A 14152-nucleotide genomic window follows, 5' to 3' on the forward strand; every position below is an offset into this window, starting at 1 on the left:
ATGAGACTGATTCAATTAACCACTGATTCAGTTTATCAGCATTCACTGTACTACTTTTTTCTTCAAGTTTTTTAAAATATTTCGCTTTTATAAACCGCTGAAAAATTTGAGAATTAGGTAAAGAAAATTGCAAATGACCACCGGTGACAATAACTCAATTGCCATTAAATGTGCAGATACCACATCTGTTCTTATCACGACTGTATTACGGTGTTTCCTGTATTGTATTTCATTCCTCCTGAAATAGTCAAGGAGTATTTTCTTGCTTTGATAAAAACCCTGGCAGTTATTTTTGTGTCTAACTGAATGTCTTAGCAGCTGTTATTATTTCTGAATTGTGTAGCTCATTTATTGGGTTACATGTTGTAAATGGTGGCTGTGTTTCTTTTTAGCACAACAATTTCTGCGTAGATCGATCTGAAAGTGAAGACGGCCGTCCGGTCGACCTTTCCAGTCCCAAACCCCAGGGAAGGTGTGGAACCATGGGGGTCTACGGATACTGTAACGGAAACGATGACCCCAGGAATGGCTTCAGACCCAGTAAGTGATCTTTTCTTTAATATTTTGAGATAAATTAATTAAAGAATTTGGAGTATACTTTGGAATTGGCATACAGAATTTAGTTAAATTTTGTTGTGGGATATGGTATTGATCATTGTTTCACATCTTCAGCTTTCTTCTTTATTTTGAAAGATCTTTTAGAAACATATTTAAAAATCTAAAAAAATTCTTTCTACTTTCACCTTATTTTTTTTAATTTCTTCAAAAGTTTCAGGATAAATTCTGCTTTAAGACAGCAGTGTCCAAACCTTATACATTTGGGAGTTTTCTTCATCTTACAAATGCTTCTTATCTGAATCTGATCAGATTCATAAGTTCATTCGTCTTCATGACCTCCAAAACAGCTCCCATTCAAAATGAGGTCACATCATATTTTCTCTACTTAAGCCAACACATGTATTGTGACCTCCGCTATTGTCATACTTAGTACAAGCTGGGAAAGTTTTAAAGCTACATGAGAGTCCTCAACAAATACAGGTTTACAGCTCCAGAGCAGTTGGTTCCTTTTGCCACATTTGAAACCAATTACAGTTCAGAGACCTCTGTGAGTTTTTTGGGGGGTTGGGGGAGAAACTTCAATAAATTGCAGTGTCAAAATTTTTTTTTTCTTCATTTTTTTAATGCTAAAATTCCGACAAGTTTGTAGTTTTTGTTTTTACATGTCACTCTTATGTTAATGTTTGAAATAGTGGCTTTGAATTTGTCTTATTTAAAGCAACTCATCCCAAATAATTTACAAATGGCGAGGTCATATTTTAAAAGGTCTGCATGCAGTCAGTATGTTTGAAGTGGTTCGTTGTTATGTTTAATATTCAATAATCATTGTATCAAATAAAAAGATCTCTCTTTGATCCATAATATGAGGAAAAGAAAAAATTTTTTAAAGTCTATTTCGGACTTTTTCCAAACTTTTTTCTTGAATCAAATTATTAACCATTCATTCAACGGTTGGTCTACTTTATTTCCTTCTTGAGTAATTTCACTCCAGCGAGCGAGAAAAGTGTGTTTTGCAATTCCATCCGAGAGCTTGGGGAAAAAGTGCCTTATTGATTTTCGCGGTCGGAGAAGACATGTGCAGACATTCCCACGTGTTTCCTCCCTCCCCACTTCACTTGTTGGGGAGAGAGAGAGAGAGAGAGAGCTCGCATGCGAGGAGATTCGTGCGCATGTGAACGATCATACGGAGCCCAGCGGAGATGGATCCATGGGAAGTGGCGCAGGTGGGCCGTCATTAACCGAGAGACTCTCTCTTGGAAGGGAGATTACCTGGAGGACCGACTCCCTCCCCACCTTGAGCCGTGGTCTCTCAGGATTGGCAGAGAGCCAGTCGATAACCGAAGTGGCTCTGAGAGAGCCTGGCCACGGCAGGCAGACTCCTTCTGCCGCCGAAGATGGCACAGCACCTGGACTTTGCCTTCGACGACTGCGGCATACCCTTCCTAGAACCTGGCTACCACATACCTTATGGATATGGAGGTCTGGCGTGCTTTGTTTTCCTTCTTTGCTATTTATGTTCAGTACCATGATATTGTACTCTATGTAGGATTGATTCAAAAACAAATCAGTTGAACAGTGAGAGTCTGTTACTCTTTGGTTACTCATTGAATGTTTGTGTTAATGTTTGATATGTTCCAGTGCAATGAAAGTGTATATAGAGTTGCACCTCGTTGAAACAAACTCAAAGGGACCATTAAATTAGTTCTTCTGAATTAGTGTTTCTCAAATTGTGTTCTACAAAACCTCAGGATTCCGTGAAGATCCTTCAAGGTTTCCATGAAATTTACATTCTTTTGTGAAATGTTACTTAAAAAATCAATGAAAATGAGGTTTGATTGAATCTTTAAATCAGTATTTTTCAAATGAACAATAGAGATATATTCAAAAGTAATTGTGGATCAAATACCCTTTTATTTTCAGTATACGACATTCTAATTATGTCAGTACAAGAAGCAAAAATTTTTTTTGAAATGATATTGAATGACACTTTTACCATTTGCATCTAGATAATGTAGTATGGGTAAACTTGGTTCTCAACTTTGTCAGCAAAAATAAATACTGTGACAAACTTAGTTCTAAACCTGTATTGAGAATTAAATTTTCATGCATCTAGTCTAATATCAGCTTTTGAACTGACTTTTGAAGATTTAGAAGCATTATTTGAAATAATTATCATGTTACATTTCAACCAGAGGTTCCCAAACTTTAGACCTCCGCGCTAACCTCTTCCGAAAAAATTGCGAACTTCGCTGACCCGAACCATCCCCTCCTGCACACACGCAAAAAAGAAAGAAAAATTACACAAGTAAATCTTTTTTCCCTAATATATTTTTATGCTTTTTTTTCCTTTAAATTTATTTATTCATTTTCTGCATATTTTTCAGAGCTCTTCATTGGTACAATTTTATTTTGAGCTAAGGAAGTAAAATTCTATTTGAAATTCAATTAGGAATAAAAATGTTTTTTTGGAAGCATAATATTCCAATTGTAAAATGTGCCTCAATGTTTGCATTTTACTTAATATAATTTTCTAATGTAATGAACTTCGACTTCGCCATGTACACAAAATTAGTTAATGTGTAGTGTATTTACTTCCGAGAGTTCGGGGGGAGGGGGGGGGCTGCTTCCTGTATGCACTTAAGTATTCCTCATAAATGTGCTTTCTTTTTGTATTAAAATTTCAATACTCATCCTTTAATTTCAATAATACTTAACATTCTAGCTGGATAGCACCACGGACCCCCTATCATGGACTCGTGGACCCCCAGGAGTCCATGGACCACAGTTTGGGAAGCTCTGATTTAAACTATAGTATTGTAGAAAAACCAAGAGTTCCAAAAAAAAAAGGTAGATGCCAAAAAGGTTCCACTTATGAAAGAAATAACATTGATCTAAACCGTAATTTGTCTTAACCCAAAAACAATAAATAGCATTGTATCTTTAATTAAAATAGAATGGGGATTACAAATATAGTTCATCTTAAACTTGTTCAAACTAAAACGGTTCAACTGTAGTATGGATAGACTTGACGGAGTCCAAGAAGATTGTATTGCGTCAATTAGTGTTGCATGAGGTGTGTTTTAATGGTTCGATTGGCATTCCAAAAATTCCCCATATTTTAATATAAGCTTAAATGCCTGAGAATACTCATTTCTCTGTTTAGTTCACCATAGTGTATAAAATTTCAGAGAAATGATTTCATATATTTATATGCCTGTATTTTAGTCATTTTTCATCACCTTCAAAATAATATGGGAGTTATTTCTGCATATAACTATTTGAGTCTTGTTATTTCCCTCTTTTTGTCTGTTTACAATTTTTTTTGTGCATAGTGCTTCTGCTCATACCCTATATACTCACCACATAATTTGCACTCTGTATTAAATTTGTTTGCCAGCTAAGATATAAAACAAATCAGTTTGACTGTGTTGGGTCCAATGACTCAATTGAAGCACCTAAAAGCAAAACGGATGTAAGTGCTAAAAAAAAAAGACAACCAGTACAAGGTTGGAGAAACTCTCCTGTTTCGGGCAAGAGATGGTACTAGTAGACCTGTTAGGGGCTGCTATACAGCATCATTGCATTTGATGCAGATGAACTGCATTTATTGGAAAGACATAATGCCCGTTGGGTCTATGTATTGTTAAACTTAATAGTAATATAAACATCTTAGCTAAGATTTTAAAAAGATTAAGTTGGCTATCGTTGTGCTTACATTCTCTGTTGGATCATGTAGTTTCTATTTTTTAATTACACAAGGACGGATCCAGAATTTTTTAAAGAAGGGGGCGATTGTTTTTTACCTCACCTCCTACTACGTATCTGATTTACACTCGCTTGAGAGGGGGAGGGGGGTGCTTCCGCATCATTTTAATTTAAAACATCTAAAATATTAGAATTAGCTAAAAAGTGCCCCTAACCTATTGCTTTTTGGAACTTTAGTTTTGAAAAATTACCAGAGGAAAGTCACTGAACCCATTCCTTCACCTAAGACTACATGAGATATCTTCAATTGCGTCTTTAACACTTAAATTTTGAAAAAGCCTCCTATCGTTTATTGAACGTGAACTTTATGATTTACATCTTTCGGTATCTAATTCCATTCCCGACTTTAACATTATTGACAAATTCTTGATCTAGAACCCTTCGTTCCTCTGATAAACATCAAATTGTTTTTAAAAAGAAATTAGCTATGCTTTGTAAAACTTCTCATGTGGTTCCTCTTGATAATTTACTTGTTGTTAATAAAAAGGTTGTTGTTAATCTTTCTAGCGTTTTATTAAGCAATTCTCAAATTGAGGCTCTAAAATGTAATGATAATTTTGCTGTGAGTGTTAAACCTTCTTTTTCAAAGCTTATTGCTCCTGTTGAGAAAGCTTTTAAATTTAGTACCTTAACTTCCTCTCAAAAAGATTCGATTCAGCATCTTATAGCTTCTAATATTGACTTTAACTCGAAAATTTCTAAACCTGTTTTTGCTAATACTGTTAGCCGTTCTGTTAAAGACTTAGTTTCGAATTCTGATCTGGTTGTTACCAAAGCTGATAAGGGTAGCCAAATTGTTGTTCTTGACAAATCATCTTATCTTGACAAAACTAATGATTTGATTTCTTCTGGGCCATATGCTGAAATTTCTAAAGATCCTAGTGATAAAGAGTTAAAAACTATTTCATCTGCTGTCAAGTCTGTTAAGTCTATCCTGTCTGTTAAGTTCCTTAAGTTCTATCCTGGAACGTCATGGAAAAGAAATAAACCAATTTCAGACCTGCAAAAGTCATGGAAAATGAATATTTTTGTTAAGTCATAGAAATTTTTTTAAAGTCATGGAAGAACGTCCTGGACAAAGAGAAAGTAAAAGTAGCTTAAAGAGCATTAGAAATATTGAAAGGTTTAACAGCATTGCATATAAAAGCTGTTAAAACTTGAAAATTGAATGATCTAAAAACAAATCTGAATTTTGAAATCCCATTGTATCAGGGTTTCCGCTATGGTCTCATTTTTCGCAAAATGCGAAAACACTATCTCAATTGCGCAAACAAAATAAAGCATTTTCGCTTTTTTGCTCAATCAAAAAATAAATTATTTAAAAAAAAGAGAGAGAGAAACAATGTATAATCCAAGAGAGGAAGCAGCATGACAATAGTGAACTTAATCTTTTTTAAATCTTAAACTAAGATTTTAAAATTACTATGAAGTCACCAATACTTAGTCTTCCGGCATTATGCCCTTCTCAATAGCATAGATAGTAATTAACTTTCAATAACTGCATTATTAGGAGCAAGAGAGTGCAACGTTCTAAAAACCAAATATGTTTTTTTTTTTCATTTTATGTTAAAAAAAATAGTTGCTGTACTTATTTTTTTAAGGATTCCATAGAGATGAAATAAGAATTTTATTTTGAACTGGAGATGAAACACACTGACACATTTGGAAAGATATGCAAATATGTAACATTTTAGCATTTTGCTAAAACTTTTCCCACAATTATAGCTTTTATGCTAAAGAACTTTTGAACCCAGCTTAAACCCTGCATTGTATCCACGACTGTAGCACCCGCCCTTCTTCTTTTGCAATGTGGTTTTACTGTTTAGACATCACTAGTTTTGAACTTATTGTTATTTTCAACACTTCTTGTATTTTATATTCTGTAGTAGCGAACTTACACATTCCACTCACCACGTTTTTTGAGTGGGCCTTTTGCCAGGCCCACTCAAAAACCGGGATTCAGTTGCATCCGAGAACATTTCAATCACTCGTAAAAACTTTATAATTAAATGTATCAGAGTTTATCTTAGTTTGTTGTAGGTTTTAGAAAATATGATGATGCGATAGAATATAGAAAGAGGGGAATTCTTACTCTAAAACTGTAGTGTCCAACATACGGCCTGCGAAACTGATCCATGCGGCCAAATGTTACGTTCAATGTCAGGAATCGAACACTATGTTGTGGAATTTCTAAACCTGTTTATGTATATGCATTTGAAAATGGGTAAATTTATAAACAAGTACATTTGAATCAGAAGATTTATTTACTTCTGAATGATTTTTTGTAAATATCTGTTTTAGAAACATGAATTTACTGAAGAATAGCTTTACTTTTAAGAACCAACATACTGACAGGTTACATGCATGATTAGATGCACTGTTGACACTAAAAGGTAACTTTTAAAGCAAATTTATTGATACTTAGGAATAACTCATTCAACCTTTGTCCCATTATTTATCATTCTGCCCTTTTATGAAAAAAATAAATTAGACATTTTAGCATCATTATATTGCATTCACTGCATTTTTACTTTACTTAAACAATTAATATTATAAAGAAGAAAAATAAGAAGAGTTTGCAGTGTGCACACTGATGTTTTTCCCAATCACAAATAAGTGCTTTGGTGAAGTAGTGGCATTCACATAGAAGTTTAGCTTATTCACATATCCAAATATTGGCAAGTTTGATATTAAGTAGTACTATTCTCTTTGTGTAACAAGGTCATGAAAATTTTTATTAAGTCAAGAAAAAGTCTTGGAAAGGTCATGTAATTTTTTCATCTGAATAGAGTATGGGCGTGGTTTTTGTTATTTTTCTAAAAGTTTTGCATTGAGTATCTGCTCTTTGCCCCTCCCCCCCTTGTTTTCTTTAAAAATTTGAAATGATCAGTTGGAACTGAAGTCATTTTTCCTTTGAAGATCGGAGTTTGACTTTTATCCAATCTTTTGCTTTGCTTCACTAACACAGCCTGTTTTTATTTTATTTAATTATTTTTTTTTTGTTTTTTAATTGAAATGGTCTATATATGTGTATAAACCAGGGCTGAGGAGTCAGAGGGAAAATTATTGACTCTGAGAGTTTTAGCGCCTTTAACTTTGACTCCTTTACTCTAAAATCATTCCGACTCCTACTCCGCTAGTACTGGCAATGTTGCGGACTTTGGGGGGAGATGGGGGGGGGGGATGACAGAGTCTGACTTTTAAAGTTTTAAACTTTCGACTTTCAACTTCGACTCTTTTACCTCAAAATCAGTCCAACTCTTCGATTCTAGCTATACAGCTCTAGTTTAAACTACTATATTAAAATTGGCAATAATATTAAAACCAGGCCTATGGGAGGCATTTTTGCTCCCAAAGCCCCCTTCACTGTGCTGCAGCTTTGTTTATTTTTTCTTTACAAAATATTTGAAATTTAATTTGTGAAATTAATTAATTTGTTTCTTTGTTCATCCCATTCAAGTATTTCTGAATAATGTTTATCTAAATCCGTACATCAGGAACTATTTTAACTCAATAATTTAAAAAGCAACTCAGATTCTTAATTTTGAAAATTTTGTTCTGGTGTGAGAAAAAATATTCTGTTAGAATTTGATGACGTAATTCTATGTTAGTTAAAAGGGATTACCTGGGTTTGGGAAGCTTTGATTTAAACTATAGTACTGTAGAAAAACCAAGAGTTCCAAAAAAAAAAAGGTAGATGCCAAAAAGGTTCCACTTATGAAAGAAATAACATTGATCTAAACCGTAATTTGTCTTAACCCAAAAACAATAAATAGCATTGTATCTTTAATTAAAATAGAATGGGGATTACAAATATAGTTCATCTTAAACTTGTTCAAACTAAAACGGTTCAACTGTAGTATGGATAGACTTGACAGAGTCCAAGAAGATTGTATTGCGTCAATTAGTGTTGCATGAGGTGTGTTTTAATGGAGCTTCTTTAGACTTACATTTTATTAATCTGTTTTAAGACTTCATTAAGATTGCTTATATGCAACATAAAACACCAACTAATATAGGAAATTATGATTGGTTACTGTAGCGTAAACCCTTCCTCACTTTCTCTCTCTGTTTTTTTTTCCTTTAACTAATTTGTTTATTTAACAGCAAAACTGAAATTTACTTCAGGAATGTTACTACGGCATAAAATTTAAAGCTAAATGTAAAAACAATCTGTGTTATATTTATGAATTAAATGGATGTATCTAAAAATGTAAGACATTTTCTCTTTAAAAATCAAAACAAATCACATAAAAGTTTATGGATAACTTTCAATACGAATTAAAAATTCTATAGCATAATTGCTGATTGTCAACTGAAATTTTAAGTTGATATTCATTTTAAAATTAACAAAAGTCCTCAAGAGAACGTTATGAATAGTGTATTTTGCTTTTTATTTCTAATCAAGTGAAATATCCAGTATATTTTAAATCAGTGGTTTCCAACCTGAAGCGATTACCCCCAAAAGGTTGATTTGGTTCCTCCAGGGGGCAATGAACATTCAAAACAAAAATTTAAATGATAATAATAATAATAAACATAAGTAATAAACATAAATCATTATATTTTTTCAATTTTTAAATTACACTGATTTGTGTTTATTAATAATAGTAACATAAATCATAAGAATTTAAAAATTGAAACAAAACAGCAAATATTGAAAGTGAAAACGTATGCAAAATCGATGGTCCAGAGTTTAGACAAAAAATCATGAGTTTAAAAAAGAAATGAATTAAGTTCAGGAGGGTCATGCACATCCTCATATCTTGGACAAGCATACGAATTGTACTCAGGGTAGGTTCTGGATACCGGAACAAACCATTCTCTCTCTCTCTCTTTTTTTTTCTTCAAGTTTAAACTGCCAAATTTTTTATTCTTCCAAATCCTAAATTTTATACCAAAAAAAAAAAAAAATAATAAAATAAAAAATGTTCTGCTGTCTTTGAAAAATACATTAATAATCTTAGTTTATTATCTCCCTTCAAAAATTAATTACTCTTGAAAAAAAAAAAAAAAAAAACATAAAAAATGTGTGTAACAATAAGTGGATAAAATTGGTACAGTATTTAGTCTTTAAATTAAAATTAAGTACAGTAAAACCTGTAAAGTTGACCACCCTTGTAAGTTGATCACCTGTCTATGTTGAATATACAGCAGCATAAAGCTTATGCTGCTCTTTATTCTCCAAACTTGTTTTTCATTTGTTGTTCTATTTGAGATAGTTTTTCGTACTTTGTTCAATAAAAATAGGTGTCAGTAGAAAGGTACAAAGTGTTTTCTTTCAGTTGCAATAGGTTGTGGCAATACTGGAATTGTGCTAAGGCCCGGATCTGTACATTTTGGGCCCTCTGCAACAAAATGGGTAGGGCATCTCCTTAGTGGCCAGCAGTGTCTATTTGTAAAGTTAATAAGTCTTAATGCTAGTTTTTTTTTTCTTTTTTTTTCCTTCAATTTCTAGGGCCATTAGTCCCCTTGACATTTTAATTTTGCCTTCATGAACTGAGAGAGTCGAGCTTGTTGCTTGGTGCTATAAGTGTTACATAAAAAGGCTTCAAAAAGAAAGTTAGTTGAACTTGAAATTAATAAAAAGTATGAAATATTAAAATGAATTGAAAAAGGAGAAAGCCAGTGAAAATTCGCTGGCACATATGGAATTTCTAAAACTACGGTGTCTAATATAGTTTAAAACAAGGAAAAAACAAAACTATTTGAATAGTATTTTTAACTATGGTTTCACTTTCAGTAATGTTAAACAATGAAAGTTAGTTGAATAGAAAGAGTAATAAGGGTGAATTACTCGAAAAATGAATACACGGTGCGAGAAATGACAAAAAATATTTCAAAAAATCATTACTGCCTTTTATAAGTTGACCACCAAAGTACTGCACCGCGAGTGGTCAACTTACACAGGTTTCACTGTATGCAAAAAATACCTAATACTGATTTTACGTTGTTCTAAAATTTGCTTTTTTCAAGGAAAAAGGTAAGGGGAGCGACGGATAAAAAAATGTTGGAAATCACTGTTTTAAATATTTATACTGTTTGTACTTTTGTAAATTTTATTTTTGCTAAACGAAAATAGATGAATTGGACGATGTTATACAAAAATGAGTTATCCAACAAAAATTTTCAAAAAATTAGTGAGTTATTCACATAGGTTGGCAGATAAACTGATACAATACGGGGATACAAAGACGATGTAAGCCAAATTCTGAATTAATATGCCTTCTATGAAGTTCAGCTTAAAACTCAATTTACTCAAAAGTACTGCTTGGTGGGTTGACCCATTTTTGTGTAACACCGTCAATTTGTTGGAATGATAACCGATAGTTCAAGTTCTTATTATTTAAAGTGCTGATGACAAAAAAAAAAATAAATAAATAAATAAATAAAAAACACATGATTATTAAAAATATTAAACTTACCTAAAAAAGATTCTTGTCACCGTTGGATTTAAAACACATGCAATTCCATTGAGCAGTCAACACGGTGTACAACAAATGACTCGTTTTTTTCCTCGGAGACGAAATTGAGGAGATCTCAAAATTATTTAATTGGTTGAGAAAGTCATGGATCTATCTATTGCAAAGTGCTGGGAAACAGAACAAAAAAACGAAGGATGAAAAGGAAAAAAAAAGAGCTTTTTAGCAGACGTTTTGCTCCTATACATTCTATTCTTAGGATGGCGCCTTCCTCTTATTTCATTAGAAAAAGGTTCAATGTAATCTTTTCCCAGAGACAGTCTCAGATAGTCTCAGATGGCCCAAAAAAAAAAAAAAAAAAAAAAAAAAAAAAAAAAAAAAAAAAAAAAAAAAAGATCCCCACCCCCAATAAAACTCCTTACCAGAATTCCAGGAAACATCAATCCCGGACACATGCGAGAGATACCCATGAACCCTGAAGGCTTTGCTTCGGACAAAGACCACCCAACAAAGACATTGTTTCGTTTTCCCTACGTAACAAGATACGGTAATAGTTAGGCAAGAACAGAGTAACGTCCTGAGTGTGACCGTTGGAAAAGGAGCTGCCGTCCTCCTCTCCCCCCCCCCCCCAAAAAAGAGCAGTTCTCGCTTCAGCCCTCGACACAAGAACGGTCGGCCTAGCTAAGAATTTTTTTTTTTTTTTGAAATAAAATTGTGGAAAATGGTACGTACACACATTGAATGTACAGAAAACGTCCCGAGTTAAGGACGGCCCATGTGGAATTTTCCACATCTCACACGTGGCCAGTCCGCCCCTGGGCACAGGCAGCAGCGGGAGCAAGTGCTTTTGACTTCTTAGCTACTGGGGACTCCTACATAGCTTTAGGCACTTTTTTGTGTTTACTTTCTTCTATTTCACATTGAATTGTAGTTCTCTGCTTTAAATTTGAGAAATTCTTGCAAAAAGGGAAGAAAACAAATCTTTTCAATTCAGAAACAGTGTGCAGACATCCTCAGAAATCTGCAGCGGGTGTGGCAGTGTCGCATTGTTTCTGCTACCAGACTTATTTCAATTAAATCCATTCTGATTTGCAAATATATTGATACATTCTCATTATTATTTCATAAATTTGTGAAGTGAGCTATAGAACGCCAAAATCCTTTATAACACAAAGCCTCCGGTCAAAAATTGTATGTCATACTGCTGTAGAAAAGTAACGAGCAGTATCTACAGAAATGAGTTTTTGAGATATTTGAAATGTGTTTTTGATACCATACTAACAAAAGGGAATTGTTGGAATTTGACTTTATTTACGTGCGTTGTTTTCATCAGAAACCAAATAAGCAAGCTTGCACAATAAAGCCTAAGTACAATAAATAAAAAAAATGAAAAAAAGAAAAGTTTGCAAATGTTGCCCTTTAACGTTCCACAGCAGTACGACGGTTCTCTACTGTATTTGAAAACTAAATGAAAGGATTAAAGGATGAAAAACAAAGGCTCTTTTCCCCAATCGTTGAAATCAATCATCCAAAAGCAAAAGAGCAAGATATGTGTGCTCTTGAATGGATGCCTATGAAAATCAACTCCATTTGATTCGAAGCCAAAAGAGAAGTTCGTGAAGATAGCTCGCAAGCAACTTTGTCTATCGAAATAAATTCTTCTCTTTCGGCAATGTATGCAGTAATGAGAGGAAGAACAGCCATGGCAGCTGCATCTTCCTGATGGAGTGCAGGTGCCCCACTTTCGAGAGCATCTTCTGCAGGTCTCTCCAGGGAGTGGGCGCAGCATCCTCGGAGGCCTGGGAGCAATGCCACATGCTGGAGGATGCATCGATCTCTCCCCCCCCCCCCCCCCCCCGTAAATACCCTCTCTCAAGCGTTTGACTCGCAATGGGATCATTTTGTTCCTCTACGAATGGGTTCTTCAACTAATTGGTGTGATATTCTTTGGAGCAGGCTTCTTTTTTTTGTGACTTAAGTTTGAATTGTATTTTGTGTAAGTTTAGTAAAGAACAAGATTGCGAAATTTTTCTAGTTTCCAGTAGAAGCAAATTTATTAGATGCCGCTCTTTTTTTCCAAGTCGCGGTTTTTTTCATAAACCAAAAAGTAACTAAACAATTTCGATTTTAAATTGTAAAAGTTTTCAGTTTAAATATAATTTTGATAATAATGCCATTGATGTTTATCAATAACACAAGCAGGGTTGGGAAAAATCAATGGCAACCGATTGGCTGTGGTAGTACAAATTTTAGTCACACTTTTTTCATTGAATCACCTTGCCGCAGGTGGTAACCACTAATCTTGATCTTTAAAGTTTGGGTATGAATTTTGCTTATGTAATCAAAGAGCATGGTTAAAGAGAACATGCTTTGTGGTTAATAAGTGAATATAAAAAAAATCTGCTGTGAATATTTTGTTCTTTGCTTTATATGATCAGGTTTTTAGATAATACTAGAGGACCCGACAGACATTGTTCTGTTCAAACTTTGTAAATTGAAAAGTTGAAAAATTTCAATAAACTATCAAGTATTTGAACCGTTTTGTTGAAAAAAATAAGTAAATAGAAAATGTTTTAAGCTGCTTGGTGTCTGAATGCATATATTTATTACAAACTGATTTATCTAGTGCCCACTGATCAGTTGTTTTATCAACTATTTTTTCTTGTTTACTTGAAAAATCTTCATAGATTGTATGGTTTGTTCCTTCAGACATACTCAATGGATAAAAATAATCCTCAGATATTAAGTATAAAAAACTACCTACCCATCTAGAAAAAAACGGGAAATCCCGCTCCAACGTCCCCCATATGAGAAAGAATAAAACAACCGAATGGATATCGTTGTAAAAAATGATAAATGTAAAAACAGTTCCCTGGATAAGCGAAAATCACCCCTCCCCTCTTCCAATGTAAAATAAACACATTCTTCAACTAATATTACTAAACACTCTTTAAAAACCAAAAAACAATTCTTTGCAATTTAAAATTTTCACCAAATGAACATGCCACTGTATTATTATGGCCAATGTCGGCAAGCTACCACGTTCCTGTAATCCAGCCGATCAGTCAGCGAAGCGAACTCCGACCGATTAGCGGTCCCGTCTTTTGAACGAAAACTTCATATATTTACCAAATTTGTTCTTTCCACCAAAGATAAAGGTCTTCCACTGCACTGATCTTGTGTGTACAGAACTATCCCATTGTAATTTATCTGGACGAAAATAAAATTTGTTTCGTCTTCAAATTCCACCATCTTTTCCTTTAATAATGTACTGATTAGTTTGATATTCCTTAAAGTATTCTTGCCATTGGTGCCAAAACTCAGATGAATATGAACCGAAAAACAAATGTTGTTATGTACGGTACTTTCCGATCGTTTTGTTAGGGAATACTAAAGCACCGATCCAG

Source organism: Uloborus diversus, chromosome 4 (genome assembly GCF_026930045.1).
Source record: "Uloborus diversus isolate 005 chromosome 4, Udiv.v.3.1, whole genome shotgun sequence".
Classification (NCBI taxonomy): domain Eukaryota; kingdom Metazoa; phylum Arthropoda; class Arachnida; order Araneae; family Uloboridae; genus Uloborus; species Uloborus diversus.